Here is a 23,755-nt window from a genome sequence, read left to right on the forward strand (position 1 = left end):
AAAAATGCATAGGACAAAAGGTCTAAAAGAAAATATACCAAATGCTGAGTGTCTGGGTTAGGGTGAAGGATATTTCTTTATTGTCCTCCTGTTTTATGATGTAGCTTTTTTTTACAATGAAAGCAATTATCATTTTAAAGGATGAAGATAAAAAGATTTCTCACTGTCACTCTGATTTGAAAGTTTAAATAAATTAATAAAGTATTAAAAACTTCTTTTATTTATTTATTTATTTGTGAAGAAGATCAGCCCTGAGCTAACATCCATGCTAATCCTCCTCTTTTTGCTGAGGAAGACCCGCACTGAGCTAACATCTATTGCCAAGCTTCCTCCTTTTTTTTCCCCCAAAGCCCCAGTAGATAGTTGTATGTCATAGTTGCACAACCCTCTAGTTGCTGTATGTGGGACGCAGCCTCATGGCCAGCGAAGTGGTGCGTCGGTGCGCGCCCGGGATCCGAACCCGGGCTGCCAGTAGCGGAGCGCCCGCACTTAACCGCTAAGCCATGGGGCCCAGCCCCTGAAAACCTCTTTTATATTCATCACTTACAATCCCTTAAGCTTCTACAGACCACAGTCTGAGACTGTCCATCTCCAAGTTCACTTGCTGACACGTATTCCTGCCATGATTTGCATAGAAAAGAATGACAGTCAGAAGGGACACTCCCAACCCCTTGATTTACAAATGACAACTCTGAAGCCCAGCCTTCCACGCTAGTAGCAGAACTAAAGCTGGAACCAGGTCTACTAGGATATCGAACAGTAAGCCAGTACCATTGACAGCTCCAGATCCACCCCTGAGTATTCATAAACTTGTCCTATCCGTTGAGCCCTGGGGTTACTCCCCCTCCGGGCAGCCTGAGGGTTTGAGTCCCTTCTCTCCAGGTCGTGCTCCAGCTTCCCTCTCCTCCACCACTGGGGCGCCCGCAGACTTCAGCGGGTTCTCCGATTTTACGTCGCCCACCCTCCCCGTCCCCAGCGGCCGCAGGACCGCAGAATGCCCGGCAGGGGGCGCTGCAACGCCTGGTCCCGGCCCCTCCCCCGGCCAACCGTCGATTGGGCCGGCGCGTGACGTCACGGCGTTTTAGCCAAACAAATGGGTTTCGGGCCGAGCGTTGGGCTTCGCCGCGCCGGTCGCTCGATCCGCCTCAGCCGCGGGGAGCGAGCCAGGCCTCCCGCCGCCGCGTCGTGGTGCGCAGCCCGGCCAGGCCCCGGCCGGGGCTGGAGCGCAGGTGGGTCGGGCGGGGCGGCGTGGCGCCGGGCGCGCGGGCGGGGTGCGGCGGCGGCCACCGTGGCCCTCCCGCCCCTCGCACCGCCCTGCGCCCCCGGGAACAGGCGGCGGCGGGGCGGGGGCGCGCCCGGGGCAGGGAGCCGGGGCCTCCGCCCGCGCACGGCCGGACGCGGAGCGCCCCGCGGGCCCCGGCCGGGCTAGAGCCGCGGCGATCGCGGATAGGCCGTGAGGAGGCACGGACCGGCGCTCCCGCCTCCGCGACCTGCGACCGGCGAGGAAGTCCGGCCCCGGGGGTCGCCCCGCCGGCTCGGCCGCGCTGCCGTCCCTGTCCCGGCGCAGGTGGGCCGGCGCCGGCCCTTCACCTTCCCGGGACCGGGCGGGGTGCAGGCTCGGCCGCTCCTCCGGCCCCCGGCTCCGGCCCCCGTCCGCGAGGAGCTTGTCGTGCCGTGGGTCCGCGTGTCTGTGACGTCAGGGGCTCCCGAAGAGGGCTGTGATGTCACTGCAGGCCCGCGGACCCGGGCGGCGGAAGGGCCGAGGACCCGAGGGAGAACGAGGAAGTTCAGCCTAGTGTCAACGCCGGGATCGCGGCGGATCCGAATCGAAAGTTGTTCGAGATCAGCATTTTACAGTTGTAATGCAGTAGTTGTCAGGTTCCGGAACTTCATTTCAAACAAGCATTGTTAGTACGGTTCCTTATAAGATACGTTTGATTTAGAAAGATATAAATCAAGAGGTTTTAGGGGGAAGTGTTTAATGTAAATGCCCTTCATTAAGCTAAACTCATAGTTTGATGGTTTGTGATCGTAATTGCTGAAAAAATAGAACCAGTTTAAGTGCTGAGGATTCAGTTTGCCTTACTCTTTTTGGCAAGACAATTTTGAGATCCTCTGTGTGCTTGTTCACGTTTTTGTGAGAGCGACCGGGAAGAGGGAGAGCGGATCTTAAATGAAATGTTTCTGTTGTAAAGAGCGGGGGAGGTTTGAATAAATCCAATATTCTTCGTATATAGTAATTACCTGAGGATGTCATTTATCCGGGCTGTTCCTGTCCCTTGCGACCACGGATAACTGAGGGTTTCCTACAGCGGGAGCTCAGCAACTAGCCTTTTTCTTGTTTTCTTCCTAAGACTGGGCTAGAGCAATATAACATGTCCCAGGACTGCTTGTCTGCACAAGTAACTCACATTTTATCAGTGGTGCTTTCAAATATGAAACTACAGAATTTTTAAGAAGTGCCTCGTCTATGAATATTGTTTTTCTTCCAAAGCTTTCACGAGTTCAGGCTGGAGGAGCAGCTAGTCACTCGCGTGACTGACCCTCTTCAGGTATTCCAGGGTGTCAGTATTTCACTCATCATTTCTTCTTCTTTTTTAGAATCATTTAAATAGAATCTAGTTTGAAAGATTGCTTAGATGGCTTAAAATGGAAGCATAATTACAAGTCAATGTGTTCAGCAGGAAGCCTGGATAGGAGTGTCCTCCATCCTTCCTCACTGACCTTGATTTGTAGTGGTAGGTTTCGCTTGTTAATACTTCCTCCTCTCCATTTGCTCTTTAGGGGTGATCCATGAGGTATTCTCTCCTTGGATTTTGCATCAGCCTGCAGATGGAAGTTATGTTATGCCCATTAACACAGGAAATGAAAGCAAAAATTTACTTTCCTTGTTAATTACTGTTAGATTTGACTGGAAGATCACAAAACAAGGCTTTTCTGTAACTCATTTTGATCCTCAGCATACTTTGGAAATTCAACAGCATTGTGTGTACAACTGAAAGTTGTTATTATTATTATTTTTTTTTAAGAAATTAGGAATTGTTTGGTGACCATGTTGAGTGAAGGCTCTAAGGACAAAATTTGAGCCTTTGGATCCTCAAGACTGGTAGGTACTGAATTAATGTGAAACTGCTGATCCTGAGGGTGTCAATCCACCTACTCTTTAAGATGAAAGGATCATGGCAAGATACTGTGTAATGCAACTGAAGGAGGTACAAAAAGGACACTTGCATGTGTCTTTTCCAAGTAGCCTTTCTGGGGCAGGCTCCCTGGCTCTGTGTAAGTTAAGTGTATTAGTGTAAATGGGAAGAGATGCAAGTCAAACTAAAATGGGAGTTAGAAAGACATATAAATGATGATAATCAAAACAGCTCCTCCTTGGCGGTGCATTTTTTCCCCCTCTGTCGGGTTTAGCAGTTATGAAATTTTTGTTTTTCCTTATGGAAAATGAGCTAAGAGGTGGAGAATAAATGTTGGTGTATTCTGATGTGACTGAGGAACAGTGACAGGTATAAAAAGCCAGCTCGTGTGTAGCTGTACAACTGTTGAACAAGCCAGAACTCTTCGGAAATGTTTTTGCAGTTTGTTTCTACCTTTGGCAGGATGTTTTTCACCCAGGCCTTGACGTTTTGGGTCTAGGAAGCAGTTTTTACTTTTTATAAATGGAAATTTATTTGAGATCGGGTTTATTATTATTTTAAAATATTTTATCCAGTTACAGCATTTGAAGGGACTAAATCTGCCGGTCATTAGTGATGTGGCATCTTTCTGACAGATACAAGCAAATATGAAGAATGAAAGTGCTATATTTTAGAAGTTCATTAGGGTATGTTTATTGGATCAGTTATTCTGTTAATGTAGAGTTTAAATTCTTATACAAATTTTCTACTTTATTTTCTAAACTTGAATTTTTGCTCAGCCAGTTTAATTTGGATAGTTTTGATCTTCTAGTAAACCGGTATCCTGTTGTAATACTTGTTGAGGAGAGAACATACTAGTCATTAGAGACATCATTTAGTGTTAGCTTCCAAGATTTGCAGCTGTTGAGAACCAGATACTTGGGGGAAGCTCCTGTGGTACAGTGAATGCCTTCCTTGTTAGGTCATGTGTGAGAAAGGCAAAATTCAGCAAGTGCATGATCTGCAGGCCTTTGAAAGCAACAACGAAAAAGAGCAGATTAACTCCAAATGCATTTAGGTCATCTGGAAATTGAATTTCTGTCAATCCTTATCTTTGCATAATTTATCTTCTCGCCTTTAGTTCATGCTTATGGTATTTTGAAGCTGATGAACCTCCTGTATTATCTAGGAAAGCAGTAATGTTTCAGATGTAGGTGTTCCTTAATGTTAGTTGAAAGAGTTTGTCAACCTTTGGTTTCCAATTCCATCTTCTAGTTAGCTCTCCACAGAAGAGGCTCCAGATCTTCCCTTTTTAAATATTCGGCTTCAGAATTCTAGTGCATACGTTTCCTACCCTCAGCACAAGGTAGGTATAAATGTGAAACTAAGTGCTAGATATGTGTGGTGATTTACAGTATTATCAGGCAAAGGGTTCCATTCATCCAGGAAACATTTTCTGAGTACCTCTGTGCCAAGTACTCAGTCAGGGACTGTGACACCCAGGTGAACTGTCCTTGCCGCAAGGACCCTGGACCTTTGTTTTAACATTCCCTTGCCATGGAGGGCCGTGCGTCTGAGGGAGCAGAATTGGACCAAGAGGGTGAACCATTTATGTTATCCACATTGGCATTAGAGGCTCATCTAAAGGTCAGTTTAAGGAGGTGTTAGAAACTCAGATAAAAAGAATGGGGAACAGATTATCATAGCCCAAGACAGACCTAGAGTCTAGACTCCACAGATTTGGATTGTCCTAGAATGAATGGGGCTTCGTGAGTGAGCACTTTCTTTGAGGCCCGAGCGAGCGCTCAAAGCCAGAGCTAGTGTGCAGGCAGTCTGAAGTGAGAAGAGGGAGATCCAGACAGCTCACTCTCAGGGCCATATGTGTACCTTTTTCTTCTCTAAAGTCATTCCTTCTCTCTAATCGACACACTTCTGAAATATGTGATCCTCTCAGCCTTGATTTCTACTCTTTGTTTTCTTTCCCTAATATTTTATCATGAAAAATTTCAGTCACAGAAAAGTTGAGAATTGTTTGTACATTGAATACCTAAATACCTACAACCTAGATTCTATACTTCATATTTTGTTTTATTTGCTTATGTGTTTATCCCTCCACCCTACCCTCCCTCTCTCCCTCTATCCATTTATCACTCCATCTTATATTTTTGTTCAAAGTATTTCAACCTATACTTCAAAGTAAATATACTTTATACCCCTAAACATTTCAGCATGCCTGTTATGAACTATTTGTTTACTTGTTTTTTAGGTCAAATTTATATACAGTAAAATGTACAAATCTATACATCACATTCCCTTAGTTTGGACAGGTTCATACGTCTGTGTAACCCATAATCCTGCCAAGATATAGAACATAGCCATCACTACAGAACGTTCCTTCATGCACCTTCCAAGTCAATTTAATTAACTTTTTAATCTCCTGCAATCTTACTTCTACCAGTTTCTTCTGAAAGTACCTGTTCAAAGGGCCTGCTTTGTTAGCAGCATATTTGAGTGGCATTATGCTAGGTGTTCAGAATACAAAGAAATGAAGAACACAGCCTTTGCTCTGTTTAGGCTTATAATTTAGTTTGGGTTTTAGTTAGGTGTCTGAAAAGAAATAAATGGTACATGAATTCAGAGGAGACAACTGCGACTGCCAGAGAAGGCTTCCCAGGTGTGAGTCTTGAATTGGGCCTTTATTTTAGGCCCAATTTTATCCAGAGTAGAGGTGTTTTTTTTTTTGGAATAGACTGTGTGATTAGAAGTTATGGTATAAAGGAACAGCAGATAGGGGTGATTGGGACCCAGTTTTGGAGGGAATATGAGAATTATTCTGTACTCAGTGACAATTTTGTTTTTTGGTGAGAAGATTGGCCCTGAGCTAACATCCATTGCCAATCTTCCTCTTTTTCCTTAAGGAAGATTCGCCCTGAGCTAACATCTGTGCCAGTCTTCCTCTGTTTTGTATGTGGGACACCGCCACAGCATGGCTTGATGAGCAGTGTGTAGGTCTGCACCCAGGATGTGAACCTGAGAACCCTGGGCCGCAAAAGCAGAGTGCACAAACTTAACCACTGCACTACTGGGCTGGCCCCTCAGTGACAATTTTTGAGGAAGGAAAATGTGAAAAACAGATCTTTTGGTTTAATTCTTATCCTATTTGTCATCTTTGATAATTGTGTAGAAGATTTCTTCTTTTTTTTGTTTTTTGTGTTTTTTTTTTGAGGAAGACAGGCCCTGAGCTAACATCTGTTGCCAGTCTTCCTCTTTTTTCGCCCCAAAGCCCCAGCACATAGTTGTATATCCTAGTTGTAGGTCCCTCTAGTTCCTCCACGTGGGACACCACCTCAGCATGACTTGATGAGTGTTGAGCAGGTCCATGCCCAGGATCTGAACTGCCAAACCCCTGGCTGCCGAAGTGGAACACGCGAACTCAACCATTGTCACCCGGCCCCTACCTCTTCATTTTTTGAGCTCTTTTCTCTTGGTTCTGTGCCTATCTCCGATTTCTCCTGATTTCTCAGCTTTGCTGGCAGTTCTTTCTCTTCCAGATCCAAACTACCTAAAGCTCTGTTCTTGACTCTTTATTGTGCTCCTTGTAACCTGGGCTTCTCAATTATAATTCTTTCCAGGTCATGCCTCCATCTGTATCCATAAGCTGTCAACTCTTGTTAGGTTTCTAACTGCTAATAGGATGCTCCTTTTTGTGTGTCCCTGTTTACTGTATACTTATTGTTCAAGAATGTGTAGCAAGAGCATTTGCTCTAAGCAGCTGTAGCAAACGGGATTTATTGGGAAAGAAAGATATGTAAATTTTGAGTGGGCTGAATGAACAGATTAGATCAGCGTCTGGAAACAAACCCCAGAATGATACTGCGGAACTTGCCGGCTAAGGGGGCTGCTGTCACCACAACCATGTTGTCGAATCAGAAACCTGCTGCCACCATACTTGGTAGAAGTTTAACTTTGTGCAGAACCGTCATTACGTGTTGCTTTCTGTCCTGCGTATCTTATGCACGTATGTCTGCTTGGCCACACTTAGGTCACATTGAAACCTTAGCTTCAGGGTCATCTGGAAAATGTAGTTTTTAATTGCCCAGCCTCTATCAAACAGAAGTCCATGTGAGAATAGACCGGAGTGAGTATTGATGAGTCTTCAGTACACTCAGTTTGTGAAAAACTAAACTCATATTCCCCAGATTCTCTCAACGTGACAACGTTAAGCCTTTTCTAACTTTGCTGTTTCCATGCAAGGGCATGAGTATTATTCTGGTTTCCTGAGATAGAAACTATTGAAATCATCTGTACCATTTAGGTATTTTCTATTGTGTGTATTGCTTGCAGGACTGAAAAGTCCAAAGGTGAAGCTTGGTCCGCTTGTACTTATGTGGTCAGAACCTCCTGTTTCTCTTCTTTCCTTTGTTTCCTGAGCTCTGCTTCGGTGGCCTTGGTCTCTTTTTGGTCACAGCATGTTTGTCAGCAGCTCAAGTCCCATGTCCTCATGCTCTCAAGTCTGGAGGAGGGGAAGGACCATGCTTCCGCAGAAGCGGTAGGGCAGGGATATTTTTGCTCTGTAGACCCCTTTGGCAGTGTGAAGCCTATAGGACCCCCTTTCAGAGTAAAACTACAAAGAAAACCAGTTATACTAAAATACAGTCATCAAAATATTGTTAAAAATTATACGATAATATGTGCTTCTTTATTAAATAATAAGATTTACTGTGGGCCTAATAATTTCCAAGTAGTGATGAGCATTATCACTGTTTGGAGGTTTGTCTGCAACCAATGGTCATGTGATAGAAAAATGTCTGTGATTTCTACTGGTGGAAAAGTGACAGTATTGCTAATATTATAGTAATCTGTGGACTGAATTCACAATAGAAGGAAGTACTGAATTTCAGTCAGAGGTTAGTGAAAGTAAAGATGTAATTTTTGTCCCCCTCATCTGAGTTTATAGACCCCCTGAATTTTATAACTAAACTCCTGGGGCCAAGGGGGGATCTGTGAGCCTCAGCTTAAGAACCATTGCTAGAAGAGAGTTTCTCTTCCCAGAAGCCTTAGCAAATGTCATCTTTCTCTCATTGACTTTGGGTTATGTTGACATTTCTGAACCAACCACTGAGGCTAGATAAGGATGTGCTAATTGGTTAGCCAGCCTGGGCCTACCAGTGGAGCTGGGGTCATTGCTACCTAAAGAGCACGATGGGAGAGGAGTGGATTCCCAAGGGAAATTCAGGGGGTACTGGATGCTGAGTAGAGGGCAGTAGTAATTCGTCATGTCATCCTTAGTCCCTCCCCTCTCCTTTGTTCCCATAGTCAACCAGTCATCAAATTTGAGTGAATCTTTCATTTGGATTTGTCTTTTCTGGATCAGTCTCTCTGCTAACATCCTAGGCCTCCAAAGCAGAGTGTGTGGGATGGTTTATTGGATTGCAAGAAGAAAAATGTTAGAATAACTTGTTTATTTTTCGTCCTTATAGCAGTTATTTTTGTGTATGTTTTATTCTGTATATAAAATATATTAGTACAGTGGTACATGTATATATGTAAAACAGATATTTACATACTTATGGGTACGTGTTGAAATTGCTTTTTTTTTTTTTTCCAGGAAGATTAGCCCTGAGCTAACATCTGTTGCCAGTCTTGCTCCTTTTTGCTGAGGAAGACTGATCCTGGGCTAGTATCCATGCCCATCTTCCTCTACTTTATATGGGACGCCGCCACAGCGTAGCTTGATGAGCGGTGCATAGGTCAGTGCTGGGAATCCAAACCTGCGAACCCTGGGCCGTCAAAGCGGAGCACGCGCACTTAACCGCTGGGCCAGCCCCTGAAATTATTTTAAATTATGATGACTGGGAGAGTCAGAAAAGTTGGGATGACCATAGAGCAGTGCTGTTCAATAGAAATATGTAAGTTAAATGTAATTTAAAATTTTCTAGTTAGCCACATTAAAAACAGTAAAAAGAAACAGCTGAAAATACTTTTAGTGTTATTTAACACAATATATCCCAAACATCATGAGTTCATATTGAGATAGCTTACATTCTTTTTTTCATATAAAGTCTTTGAAATTCGATGTGCATTTTACAGTTAAATCTCACCTCAGTTCAGAGGTGATATTTCTGGTGCTCAAAAGCCACGTGTGGCTGGTGGCTTCTGTATTAGACAGCACAGATCTAGACCAATGATCATTCTGAGTTTAGGTTTCTGCCTTCGTCTCTGTGACAGTCTTCTTAGATCCGTGATTGACTCCCTTCAGTCTTTTAGTACAGTTACCAGGTTAATTGGACAAAATTCCACTGGGATGTTACTCTCTTGCGCTAGGGTTCTGTGGCATCGCCTTTAAAAGTAGCTTTTAAGACTTTCGGTAAGATGGTCCGCCCCATCCCTCTCCCTCCGTGTCTCTGGGCCTGCCTGCAGCGAATGTGGTGCTCGATTACGCAGTTTCCTCAGTCCTCCCCTTTCCGTTTCTCCAGGTAGAATCGTCCGTTAGAAGAAGCCTGTGCCTGTAAACCCCCTTGGACTCTCCAGTCCCTCTGCAGTCTTTCCATTTCCCCACCTCCTACGGCGTGCATCGAGTACTCAGCCGCTCAGCGCTTGAGCACTTCATTACATACGTTGTTGACTGCTCTCTGATTGTTTCATGCGTGCTGGGCTTATCTCCCCTACTAAATTCTGGGCTTCATATCTTATGCCCCCAAATTGTAGACACATAATTAAAGGCTTGGCTTTTTTTCCTTATCTTTAAGGACATACCTGGGTTATTTAAATTTGCAGCTTTAAATTTTCTTGAAATTCTGTTTTGTTTTGTACTCTGCTGGTTAACTTAGCTTTTAGCAGATGCAGTTGTAGGAGTTCGTGTAGTACGGTGTTCATCTGCCTCTTGAAAATTAAGAAATCTAATTTTGTTGTAGTCTATTTGAAGCTGTAAAATCACTCTTAGAACTACTCTAGGGAATTATTGATTAGCTGGAGTTTCTGAAGGTGAAATTTGAGTTTGATAAGAAGTCTCAGAGGACACATTTGCTTTATTGTCCAGGAACCAGGAGAGGCAAACTAGTTTCCAAAGTAGGGCAAGAGATTTTATCTCGAGTTCAGTCATCAGGGTGATTCTCTGGAGGATTCGGTACTTTCTACACACCAGTTGCTCTAGCCCTGGGGATGGAATTCTCTGGTTGAGGGAGTCTTCTCCTAGGTGAGGAGCTCTACCATCATCACAATAGTTTAGATCATTTGGGATACAACTAAGAGGACTCTGAAAATGGATCCTGAAAATAAGTCCAAAGAAGGACATACAGCTGTATGCTTTAGGAATCCTTTCTTTCCTTTGACCTTTTCTTTGCCTGTGTTTTATTTAACATGTTATATGGCTAACTTGATAAAATACATATACACCAAACTTTTTTTTTTTTTTGCTGAGGAAGATTTACCCCGAGGTAACATCTGCTGCCAATCTTCCTCTTTTTGTGTGTGCACCGCCACCACAGCACGGGCACTGATGGAGGAAGTGGTGTAGGTCTGTGCCTGGGAACCGAACCCCAGCTGCTGAAGCACAGTGAGCTGAACTTAACCACTAGGCCACTGGGGCTGGCCCTATGCCAACATTTTTAACTTGTGGAATTTCAAAGCCTGTTTATTATTATTAATTTGCTTAAAAAAGTGAAGTATGTTTTATGTGTCAGTCATTATGCTAAGTGTATTAGTTAACTTCAGTCACTTTTTCTCTTAGCATTATTTTATGGATCTTATGTATTCTTTGACAAGTAGCAGTCTTTATTTAAGAATTTATTCTTTTGTCTTATTATTGTTTAACACCTTGTGGGTTTTTCCTCCCTTTCTGGCAAATATCATTAATAAAATTGGTTATTAAAGTCCAAATAAATACTGACTTTTCTGGAAAGTTCACATTTTCCTTTTATTAGCAGGAGTTGGTACCTTTTCCTCAAATTAAAACATAACTTTATATTCTAGTTGCATATATTTTTAAGACTGTATAGTAAAAAATATTTTTACACTTAAAAATTACAGTATAAAACATTTTAGAAGTACTGCTTTTTTAAAAAAATTGATGGTCTTGAAATTTAAGTGAAAACTTTAGCCATGTTAATTACTGTTTTATTTCTGAATCTAAAAAATGAGTTATTTTCTCCTTTCTTTATTTGACCTAGGGGCTTAGTCTCTGTATTACAAATGTTCTCAATTACCTAAAAATATTCTTGGGTATATCACCAAAAATTACTTGAATCTTACTGTAGATGTTATCTTGTTTTATTTTGTGAATCTGCTTTGTCTATACTGCTTGAACTCTAATTATCCTATTTTAGTAGAGAATGTGGAGTTGTAAAGCTTCTTTTAAGAATTGTTCCTTTATGAATGTCTCACGGATTTCCCCTGCTTTTAAGGGACATAAAAGAAGGGGAGCATGCCTCTTTAAAAGATATAATTAGTTTTGGAGATTAAAATCTGCTTGCCAACTCATTTGTTGGACTTAAATATTATGGTTTCATTTTATTAAAGGTCTTTTCACGTGTCCCCAGTGTTTGCAAGCATCTCCTTTACTAAACACTTGTTGAATCTTTCTCTTGTTTAATGGCTCTAATTTAAATACATGTTAGCGGGCCGGCCCCGCGGTTAAGTGCGTGTGCTCAGCTGCTGGCGGCCCAGGTTCGGATCCCGGGCGCGCACTGACGCACCGCTTCTCTGGCCATGCTGAGGCCGTGTCCCACGTACAGCAACTAGAAGGATGTGCAGCTATGGCATACAACTATCTGCTGGGGCTTTGGGGGAAAAAATAAATAAAATTATTAAAAAAAATAAATAAATACATGTTACCTTTTGACCATAGTCATGTAATCCAGTGAGAATTCCTGTTAAAAGTCTTAAGATTTTGGCTTCTTGAGTAAGTCCCTTAATGACTGGTCTGACAGTTACTAATCTTTGTTTCATGTAGAATCAAGTAAAAATTTGTTAGAATCAAATTTGAGTAACCTCTGTCGTTGTATTTATGCTGTAGATTTGGTATTCTTGGAGAATACTATACAAAATTAATTTGATTAGTCCATTTTTTTGCCTTCCAAATTGATAATTTAGAAGTTAGGAGAAAGTTAATCTTTACCTTTTAAAAAATAACGAGCGTAACTTCCCACCTTTCTACTTGCAAAGCATGTTAGTTTTATTAGTTTATTAAAGTAACAAAAATACCATTCTTGAAGATTCAATATGAATTCAAATAATGTTCTTGGTAGGTACAAACCTAGTTTTTCTCCTTCAGAAGAAAACCATGTCAAACCTTCATTAGTGAATCTTAGTGTAATTATTCAGTTTTCTTTAAGAAATTTGCCATTTGTATTGTATGCTTATATTGTAGACATCTTATTCAGAGAAATAAAGTTTAATTTTATTTCCCAGTGCAATGTATTTGTTTCTAAATTGTTAGTGTTCAGTTAATTCACCAAATGTTAATTGTGTGCCTACTTTGAGCCTTCTGCATTTGAGTGTTCATTTGGTATATATTGCCAAAATTCCACTTTATAGGATAACTCAAGAACTGTGACGGAAAATGTAGTCTTTGCCCTCAGGAGCATTTACTTTGAAGGGGTTCCTGATTATTGTCCATGCCTACTATGTCTCAGAGGCCCCAAAGGAAATTTCCACACTAGTTACTAGGAATTTCTAAAGGGTCAGTAACTTTGTATGTAACCCCCCAACCCTGTTAGAAACAATTTGATATTTATACTATTACCAGCCAGAGGATGTAAATGTTGTCTCCTTTCTTGGTTTAAATATTTGTATTTATCACCTCAGAGGTTTGTAATCGAGGTGGATCATGGTTGGTGGCCTCTGCCCTAGGATCTGGATAGTCATCTTCTGGAATTTGTGTGAGAAATAAAGCTTTCTTACTGAGTTACCTTTTAAAAAGGAAAATCCAAAACTTTATGGATATTTCTAAAGTGAACATTTTTTATTTTGTGCAATTTAGTTATCATTACATAGAAATAAGTGTGTAAAAACGGAACATAAAATATATACACTAGTCATACACAAAAATACATATATGTGTGTAGGCCAAGACTTGGGCAACTGATACAAAATTAAATGGTCTATTTAAGAGTAGATAGATTTTGAGTAACTCTTTCTTTTGTTAGATTGTTTATATCGTGATAAAGGTAACAGGATTTACAAATGCAAATTTTAAAATAGTGTTGAGAAAAGAAAACCATCTAAGGTCGATTTAATAAATTTCTCAGTAATCCTCATTTTATTTCAATTTGCAATCTGATTCACAGACTTGCATGTTCCTATTGTAACTCTTCATAATCTGTAGTACTCCAGCAAGAAAGAACCTTTTGTATGAGTCCTTCAGCTAATCAGAGAAAAGCTTCATTGGCCTTTTTGATTTAGCTAGCTGCTTTTGTTTGTTCTTCATTAAAAGCAGATAATGAGAAATTAAAAGACATATAGTGTGTATATCCAGCAGTAGAATGACTCCAATGCTTCTCTTTTTGGTTAAAATGTTTTCTTGCCTTTTTCCCTCGAAAGAAGAGTTCTTAGCACTCTCCTTCCCCTCCCCACTTCCAATATTTTTTTATTGTTTTGTCACTTTTTGCATCTAGTGGTTCTTATAGTTAGTTCCCTGTGGGATCATCTTGAAACTAAAGTCAATATACGTCTTCAAAGCCTTAGAATCTTCATATTCCAAAATTTCAAAAAAATTAAAATATTTAATAGGATTAAAGAACATTTATCTTTTGAGTGGGTAATGTGTTCACTTGGTTTAAAATGCAAAATGTGCAAAAAGTGATGTTTTCTTCTGTGTTTTGTCTCTCAGAGGTTTCCTCTCACTGGAGGCAACCAATTCTATTCTTCCTACCTTAGCAAAAACGTAAACGATAGCATATTCTACGTACTGTTGCCTTGCCTTGTTTACTTCATTTTGTGGTTCTTTATATATCGGTATATGACGAGTGTATTAGTGATAGAAAACCTAAACCAGCAGTGGGTTAAACCACAAAGTTTTTCTTTCTTTTACAAAAGGTCAGATAGGTGGTCTAGGGCTGGTATAGCGCTTGTGGGGTTACTCTCTCTCTCTCGTCTTGAGGCATCCTGAATACAGTAAAATGTACAGATATTAAGTGGACGGTTGGATGAGTTTTGACAGTTGTATGTGTACAAAAAATGCTGCAGTCACGAGAGAGCACCCTCTAGTCTAGCTTCCTTCCTCCCCATTGTCTTCTGACTGCCTGGCCCTTTCTGTGCTGTTACTGCTCCAGCCTGTGTTGCCCTCGCCCTCCGACCTAGCTGGATCTCCAGCTATTGCAGCTCATTTCCAAGCTGCAGGATGCGAGAAGGGGCAAAGGTTACATGCCGGCCTTTTTACGGGAAGATTTCTAGAAGCCGCTACTTGACAACACTTAAATCATGTTTGCTTAGCCAGAACTTAGTGTCACGGCCGCATCTGAATGCAAGGGAGGTTGAGAAATGGAGTCGTGGCTATCTCTTTCTATTAGAAACAATGCTGCAGTGAAGAACCTTGTTCATAGGTCGTCTTGTGGGATAAATTCCTAGAAGTGGAACTGCTGGGTCAAAGAATATTTGCAGTTTGAGAGTACACCTATTTTTTCACCTCGTTGCTGACACAGTTTTTATATTTGCTAATCTCGTCTGTAGAACACTGTGACAGAGGATAGCTCTAATATGCGTGACAGGACATTTAGGTAGAGAGAGAAAGCACTTCCTCTGAAAACATGGACCCCGCAGCCAGCTAATGTAGTGCTAAGTTGGGTGAAGCATATGATAGCATGTTTTAGTTTTATTTAGGCCAGTCCTAAGAGGAGATCGATGGTTAAAGTTAGAAGAGAAACCCTTCTACCCATAAATACTTCACAGTAAACAGACAGGAAGACAAGGAGTAATATGTTTTTTAGGAGTTGCTCTCTTAATTAAAAAGTAGATTAGGGCATGAGGTTAAAATGCGTTAATTTTTTTTTTTTGTCCTCTGTCTTCTCTTATGTACATTCCTTAACACGTAGAAACGTGTTTTCAGCTAATCTTAAAGTACCCTTTAACCTAAGGGGGATAAAGAAAGTAATCGACAAATATATTTCATTTGGTTTCTTTAATATAATATTTCTTGTTATGGTCTTAACTTTCTAACCTTTTACTTTCCAGTTTCTGAGTGGGCTCAGATGAGTTATATAAAATATATTCTGCTAAATTGTACTTTTTATAGAATAATAAGTGTTTTTAAAATGTTTTTAACTCTGTAAGTTTAAGCTTTTGGTTGGGACTTGAGGGAAAAATTCATAGTAATTTTCTGTGCAACCAGGTGGTATTATGAGCTGTACTTATTTTTGCAGTAGGAAACAGCAGAAACAAGGATGTATATGCGTGTTTCCCACCCCGCATGGGGAGGGCCTGGAGAGCAGAGACTCCTTACTCAGCTGCCAGGGCACACGGCGCAGTGCCTTGTCCTGGGTAGACTGCGTGTTTCCTCTAACTGAAGTGAATCTTGGGAAAGTGGCAGAAAAATGATTGGACTCTGGGTAGCAAGGTTTTGCCCCTTCAGGGGCAGGGGGGAGAAGATTTTAATGTAATGTCATTGTTAGTACTTTTGAAGTGATCGTCTGTTTAGTGAAGAAACTTAATAAGGGGCTGATATCTATGCTGTAAAGATAGAGACTTTGAGATACTTTCAGTATAGTATCATCCCACTTAATCTGGAGGTCATTTCTGTAAATCTCTGCTATTTTTTTTTTAAGCAATGAAGGCCCAATAAGCCAAAGAACAGGAAAGAAGTATTTCGTATACTTATTGAATGGGCTTTGTCGTTAACCTCAAGCCCCTTCCTGAGGTCTTCACAGTTTAGAATAGAAAGTGATGCCTGTCGTGTTCTTTTCTGTGTCCTTTGCATGGAAAGTGGTGCCTAGCACATGGTGTTCAGTAAACGTTTATTGAATGGATGTTTATAAATAGATTTCTTTGTTTTGGTTTTGCTAGCACAGATTCTTTCGGGGAAAGGAGACATGGTTAAGAGACTAGTCGCAGTAGCCGACATTTTTGCTTAGTGTTAGGTTGTGGCGGTGGTTAATCAAGCAGGTAGGCTTGCGCTTGCCTTAGGATTCGCATCCGCTGGTCCCTGTGCCTAGAACACTGCAAATCTTCGTCCCTGACTCCTCATCTCCTCCGATTCTCCCTTATGTATCCCCTTCTCAGGGAAGCCCATGCAGACCGCCCTCTTTAAAATGGCCACGGCCCCTCTCCCGCTGCACTTCCAAGTTCCCTCTCCCTAGTCTGTTTTTCCCCCATAGCAGTTACCTTATTGACACATATCTCATGTAAGTTACTTATCATGATGATTATTTATTGTCTCTCTCACCACCAGAATGTTAGTTCCTTGAGGGCTACTGACTGTTTGTTCGTGGTATTCCAAGTGCCTCCTAGATGCTCAACAAACATTTGTGGAGTGAATGAAGGTAGGAAAGAATGTAACATGTGAAAGTCAGCTATAAAATTATTTACATTTTAAATGAAAGTATTACTTCCATTATTTAAAAACTTTTCTTTTGGAGACCACTGTGTGCGATAATGATGCCAAGGCAAACAAACGTGTGCCACGTTTAAGGAGTCTCTATGTGTTCTCTTGTGGAAAAGGGGCCGAGTTTGACTCGCTGAAATACGTCATCTGCTTCCAGCCTTTAGCATCTTTTTGGTGGAGTAGCTTCTCAGAGCCTTCAGGGGTGGTTTAGTTAATGAGAAAGAGTCTCCTTGTGTTGCACAGTGTGCAGGTGGAACATCTCTTTCCTACTGCAGGTGGCTTTCCACAAAATGAGGGGTGACGGTATTAGTAGCTTCCTTTGCCTGCCTTCCTTCCTTTCGATTAGGCCTCATGCAAAACACTTTATGTATATTATCTCTTTAAGTCTTTATAACGACTCTATGAGGAATGTGTTCCTCTCCCCTTTTTCTTGCAGAAAAGGGGGTTAAGCTGCTTGTCTAGCCAGTAAGCGTGTTGGAGCTGGGATTCAAATCCAAGCCGTCTGCGCTGTAGAGGAACTTCACTGCACAAACTGCCTCCCTCAGGAAGAGCGCCTGGAAGAGAAAAAGGAATCAAAAACAGCCTAGTGGAACTCTGATGTCGCAGAGATCGTCATCTGTTGTTTGCTCCAGCTTTCCGTGACAGGTGGATTGAATGAGGCCTCTGCACTGAAGCAGCGGGGTTATGTTCAAGTTAGCCAATGCTAATTTAAACACAGTGTACTTTACATAAAGCCAGACCTTCTATTACTTGGACTTAGTTTAGCTCAAGAACAATTCAGCTTATCTCTGGGGCAGAATTTGTGTGCTCCTCCTTCATCTTGCCTGAAAATGAGATTCAGCAGGAAGGCAAAGGTTATACTGTGGCTGCATAGGAGGTATAATTTAGTGAAGAGGGGTAGACAGTGGGTAGGTTTTGCTGTTCTTCTGGATTTTTGAGAGAAAAACTTCCCTAAAATTTGTATAAAATTAGGCTAATAGAAACATCATCCCCTGCCTACCACACCAAAATAGTTTATAATCTCAAGTTTTTATTTATTTATTTTTTTTATGTTAAGAACAATTTTATTGAATATTAGAATAAATAACCATGGGGAAACTATTCTTAAAAGATTTGCAATTAAACTGGGCAACTTTTTTTTTTGAAATCGTTTTTTTTTTATTGATGTTTTAATGATTTTTAACATTGTGAAATTTTGGGTTGTGCATTTTTGTTTGTCCATCACCCTGTATATGACTCCCTTCACCCCTTGTGCCCACCCCCCACCGCCCCTGGTAACCACAGTACAGTTTTCTCTGTCCATATGTTGGTTTATATTCCACATATGAGTGAGATCATACGGTGTTTGTCTTTCTGGCTTATTTCACTTAACATAATACGCTCCAGGCCCATCCATGTTGTTGCAAATGGGACGATTTTGTCTTTTTTTATGGCTGTATAGTCTCAAGTTTTGATTAGAAAATTCTGATTCTTTAATGTGAATTACTTTTTGAACCTTAATTAGCTATTTGTGTATTTTTTTCTTGTAAGATGGCGTGTTTTATTCCCTCTGCCATAAAACTATTTCTCCTCTGTCCTAAGGAGCCTCAGACCATACGTGGTTACCTCCAGTATCGTAAATTAATTTTAATTTGACTTTTAAAACAGTGGTGATTTAGGGGGGTAAATTAGAATTTATAATTGCAGGAAATTATGCTTAAGGATACATATTTATATGCTGAAGCCAGTAATGTGCTTTGTGTAGAAGGTTGTAGGACACTGTTGTGTACATAGCTAGTAGAATCATTTTAATAAAAAAAGATTCTCCAAAGCAAGACATGAGGTGCTTTTTTTGGAGCTCCATTGAGACTTTTTTCTGGCTTGAGATGATCATTGGTGAGTGTTTCTCTTCTAGGTTTCTAGAACTGTGATGAGAACATCATACTTAATTAGCTACTTTTCTTGATGCTCTCATCCAATTTTAGTGGGATGAAAAGACTGAAAAAAGTTTTTTATTTAATATTTCTTTTTTCCCTTTCAAAATAGCCAGCAAAGGCTTCTTTCTCAAATGCATGTTCATAGTGGGGGGAAAAATTAATGGTTCAGAAGAGCTTATGATGAAAGCAGTAATCCCCTTGTCCCATCCCTCCCCTCCTTAGTTTCCCCTCCAGGGAAACCACTTCACCACTTCTGTTGTTTCTGTGTTTGATTCTTCTGGGGATAATCCCCCATACTAATGTGCTTATACTTCTATTTCATGATTTGTCAATTTTTTTTTTTTTTGTGAGGAAGATCAGCCCTGAGCTAACATCCATGCCAGTCTTCCTCTTTTTGCTGAGGAAGACTGGCCCTGAGCTAACATCTATTGCCAATCCTCCTCCCTTTTTTTTTTCCCCTTTTTCTCCCCAAAGCCCAGTAGATAGTTATATGTCATAGTTGCACGTCCTTCTAGTTGCTGTATGTTGGATTCGGCCTCAGTGCACCCGGGATCCGAACCTGGGCCGCCAGTAGCAGAGCGCACACACTTAACCACTAAGCCACGGGTCTGGCCCCCCACCTTCTTTCTGATACAGTTATATCATTATTTTTAGTTCTCTAGTCACCCTGGTAAATATTAAGTATTTATTTTGCTCACAATAGGTGGTATCTTCAACTTCTTGCTTTGGAAGGGGAGTATTTTAGGTCGGGATCCTTGTAAGTGGTAGAAAACCAGCTTAATTGTGACTTAAGTGAGAAGGAAATTGGTTCCCGGAACTGAGTGTCCAGGAGGATAGAGCAGAGTTGGATCCAGGTGCTCAAACCTTGCTTTGAAGAATTGGTCTCTCGCTATGATCGGTCTGCTTTCCTCCTCTTAGCTTTATGTTCAAGATCCTCCTCATTCACCCCTCCCCCCACCAGAACTGATTCTAGGCTGTGTGTTTATTTCTGAACAAGTCACTCTGGCAAGGTGGAGAGAATAGATTAGCATAGTTAGAGCCTGGTCATATGCCCACTCTTGGAGATGGGTGTGGAGTCAGCCTCATTTGAATCATGTGCATTGGGGGTGGGGAGAAGGTAGTTCTCCGAAGATAAAACAGGATGCCATTACCTCCCCATGTCAGAGTTCTCAGTTGTATTCTTTTTTGGGGGGGTATTATTTGCTTTTATAACCTTTCTTTTTAAAGACAGTATCGAATTTCTACTAGCTCCTTTTTTGTAGTTACCTCCCCCCTGATGTCCCTCTATCCTCCTGCTCTAATCTGTGAGCTTTATTTACAACTACTGCTCAGCTGACAGCCTGTGACTTGCCTTCATCATGTTCCTGTTTCCCATATAGTCCTCTTTCTTGGTTTATTGCCTTGTTTTCTGGGGTGCATACTAAGGTAAGATGTGTGGAAGGTAGATTTTGAGTAATTCTGTCTGAAAATGTTTTTATTCTATTCTTAAACTGGAATGTTAGCGTGGCTGGGAGTAGAATTCTAGGCTGAGCATAATTTTCTGTCAGAACTATAAAGGCATTGCTCGATTATTGGCCAGTATCCTTCATTACTGATGAGAAGTCTTAGGCCAGTTTGATTCTTGTTCCTTTGTAAATGAGCTGCCTTTTCTGTGAAAGCTTTTAGTGTGGTTTTTCTTTGTTGTCTGGACTTTCTCAATGATGTGTCTTGGTGTGGGTCTCTATGCACTTGAGTGCTGAGTGGGTCCTATTAATTGGAAGACTTTTATAAATCTATTATCTTATTAATCTTTTTTTTTTTTTTATGAGGAAGATCAGCCCTGAGCTAACATCCATGCCAATCCTCCTCTTTTTGCTGAGGGAGACTGGCCTTGGGCTAACATCTGTGCCCATCTTCCTCCACTTTATATGGGATGCCGCCACAGCATGGCTTGATAAGCAGTGTCTCAGCGCGCACCTGGGATCTGAACCCCTGCTGCCAGCGGCGGAGCATGTGCACTTAACTGCTATGCCACAGGGCTGGCCCCTTATTAATCTTTTAGTTGTGGAAAACTTCATCTCCAATTTGTTTTTTTCTTTTCATTCTGGAATTCTTGTTAATCAAATGCTGACCTCCTGGACTGATGCTGTATCTCCTGTGATAATCTTTTGTTTCTGTTTTTGTTTACTTTCTAGATTTCACCTCCACAACTTCAAACCTTATACTGTACTGCTTTTTTTTTTTTAATTTACAAGAGTCTTTTCTCATTTTTTTTCTTTTTTTGCCTTTTCACAGCCTCCTGTCTATGGATGCAATATCTTGACAATTTCTCAGCATCTCAATTAGAGGGCTTTATCAAGATCCGTTCTGTTTTAGGAATTCTGTTTTCCTTTGTCACATTTCTTTAACTTTTTGTTTCCTTGTCTGTTTCATGTTACGGATGTTAGATTCCGATTTAACCAATCAAATGGGAGAATGAAGCAATATAAAACTGATTAGGATCTCTGTTCCTAGAAGGGTCTGTCAGCTGGTGAGCTTTGCATTAGGTTGAGCAGTTAGGGGGCCCTATTATTCGTGGTGAGCGGTGCCAATGCCTACCATAGCTGCCGTTGATTCTCGTCAGACAGTTTCGTTTCATTAAAGAAGGACTGCCAGTTTTTATTTTTAATAATGTAAAATCTCAAAGATAACTAGGATTGTGAAGAGGGTCAATGATCTAGGATTTAGAAATGTTCAAATCGTCATCCTTCCCGTGTTTCAGAGTAAAAAGTTTTATGGTATAGAGTAGTGTAGCAGAGAGCAGTCCAGATGTTAGAGCCAGACTGCTTGGGTTCAAAGGTGGTTCTGCCACTTAGGTAACCTAATTAGTTAACCTCTCAGTGCCCCACTGTTCTCATCTGTAGTATTTGGACAGTAATAGTACTCACCTATTAGGGGATTTAGTTAAAAATACATATTAACTGCCTGGCATGTAGTAAATTCTCAGAAGGTGTTAATTTTCTTTTTCTCTCTACCAGTAATAATAATTATGTGACTTAGATCTGGTGGTGAATGCCCACAGCAGAAATTTTGGGTAGGATTAGGTAATTTTAGATGGTGTTTTCCTCTTTAGAACCTCAAAGAACACTTGGATCATTACTTGAAGTGCTGAAATGTGTATGTGCAAATGTTTCTTAGAAGTCTTTGAAAGGTCCTCCTCTTCCCCACAAAAAAGGATCTCACTGAAGGTAACCTGATAAGAAAAGTAGTCTTGGATCACACTAGAAAACTAGGAATGAAGACATTCTATTTTCACACCCAGAAACCCTGTTACTAACAATCAGGATCGTATGTGCTCAGGATGTTAGGGGACCTTTGTTCCCATACAGAGCACGCACTGACGGGCCTACTTCTTGGACTCCAGAAACGTTGCAAGTTTCTTTATATGTGGATGTCCAGGGCAGGACTGGCAGGAGGAAAGAATCTTTTTTTGCTTCGAGTATGTCCCCATTATGGTGGAAAACTGTAAGACTTTCCTCACCAGACTCTCTGCTGACTGTTTGTAAAATTCAGTTGAGTTAAATAAGAGCAAAACTCTTGTGTAGTGGTTCCTCTGTATCCCCCAAACTTGACCCTTATTTGAACTAGGGGGTTTTAGTTTGGATTGTTTATCGTTTTTTCCCGCTCTCCCACATAGTGGAAGAGATCTTTGGACTCTATTATTGTTACTGTTATTTTTATTATTTACTTTTTAAAATGGAAACACAAACAAAAGTAGAGTCAATGAACCCCTATATATTTACCAGTTGGTTTCAGCATTGTGCCATACTTTTTCTTGTCTCCATTTAAAAAAAAAATTTACAGCAAATTCTAGACTGTGTCATTTTAGCCCTAAATATGCAATATGTGTCTTTTAAAAAGACATTTTTTCCCCATGACCATTGCCATTATCCTACCTAACAAAATTGATGGATTGATTTTTCAAGTTAGTAGTATCATTTTTAAGTGACTTGTTTTTCTTCATTTACATAAAAGTATTTGTATTTTGCAAATGCTTGACTTCTTCGTGTTATGGAAAATTTCAAACATATAAAAGTAGATGAAATCTGTGTAATGAACCAAACCCCCAGGCACCTATCACCCAGCTTCAACAATTACCAACTCATGCCCAGTTCTGTGTCATCTATTCTCCCACTTCTTTCTCCTGGATTGTTTTCAAGTAAATCCCAGATATCATTTCATTTGTAGTCTAGTGCATCTTTAAAAGATAAGGACTCTTTAAAAATATGTACATACATGTGTATGTATAAAATACCCCCCCAGTTCTTTAATATCTTCAAATACCCAGTGTTTAAATTTCCAGTTGTCTCAAATGTCATAATTTGAATCAGGATCCATATAAGGTTCCTGCCTTACAGTTGGTTAGTAATGACCTTTAAGTCCCTTTTAATCTAGAGGTTAAATCCCTCACTACCTCTTTTTTTTTCTCTCCCTTGTCATCATTAAAGAAACCAGGCTTTTTGTCCTTCAGAGTTTCTCAGAGTCTGGATTTTAATGATTACCTCCCTGTGGCTTAGTTTAACATGTTCTCAGATCTTCTGTATTTGTTAATCTGTTATATCACCATTCAGCTTACTGCATATTCTTGTAATTCTGAAGATACAAAAGTTATTATTTTGTAAATTTTAGAATTTGATTTAAATACTATACAAGTATATGATGCCAGTCACCACTTCAGGTGTGGGCTTTTGCTTTTGGTGAAGCAGAATTTGTAAGGTGAGCTGATGACTAATAAGAGGTTGTAAGCCAGATTCCTTGCTGCAGCAGTGGACTACTCTCTCGTGATGGACAACATGAAAAGCAGCCCTGTTAAGGGAAACATTGAAAAGAATCTTCTTTATCACCATTGTGCAGTATCTGCTACAGTTACTTTATTTTCTTAAACACGAAGGTAGTGGAGTTCCACAGTTTCCTCGTCTGCAAAATGAGGGCAGTAGTTGTATCAATGACCTTTGGTGGGCTTTGAGTGAGAAAGCACCTAGCACAGTACCACGTATGGGAGACACCCTTGAACGTTAGTTTCCTTTTCTATAAGCATGGCCATAATGCATTGTGAGACTCTTCTGTCTCCAGTGGAAAGTTTTAGCTACAAGGTGGTGGTCAGGGAAGCCATACCCAGTCTAAAGGTCTAGGTTGGGTCAAGAACAGATCTGTCAGAGTGAACGAGG

The 23,755-nt window shown here is 40.9% G+C and overlaps 1 protein-coding gene across 6 annotated transcripts in view; it reads left to right on the forward strand.

The window, feature by feature from the left end:
* Positions 1-1,151: 1,151 nt before the first annotated feature.
* The window catches only part of FBXO34 (F-box protein 34), an 86,063-nt gene continuing 63,459 nt past the window's right edge, over positions 1,152-23,755 (forward strand). The window contains exons 1-3 of one of the 6 annotated variants that reach the window (XM_058566974.1): positions 1,193-1,229; positions 16,501-16,591; positions 17,090-17,298. The gene's annotated coding sequence lies outside the window, so the exon portion shown is untranslated. Of the gene's footprint in view, positions 1,230-1,616; positions 2,553-3,490; positions 3,510-8,702; positions 8,870-16,500; positions 16,592-17,089; positions 17,299-23,755 lie in introns of those variants that run through there. The other 5 variants (XM_058566973.1, XM_058566979.1, XM_058566975.1 and 2 more) reach the window with 5 other exon arrangements.

Source organism: Diceros bicornis, chromosome 24 (genome assembly GCF_020826845.1).
Source record: "Diceros bicornis minor isolate mBicDic1 chromosome 24, mDicBic1.mat.cur, whole genome shotgun sequence".
NCBI classification, from domain to species: domain Eukaryota; kingdom Metazoa; phylum Chordata; class Mammalia; order Perissodactyla; family Rhinocerotidae; genus Diceros; species Diceros bicornis.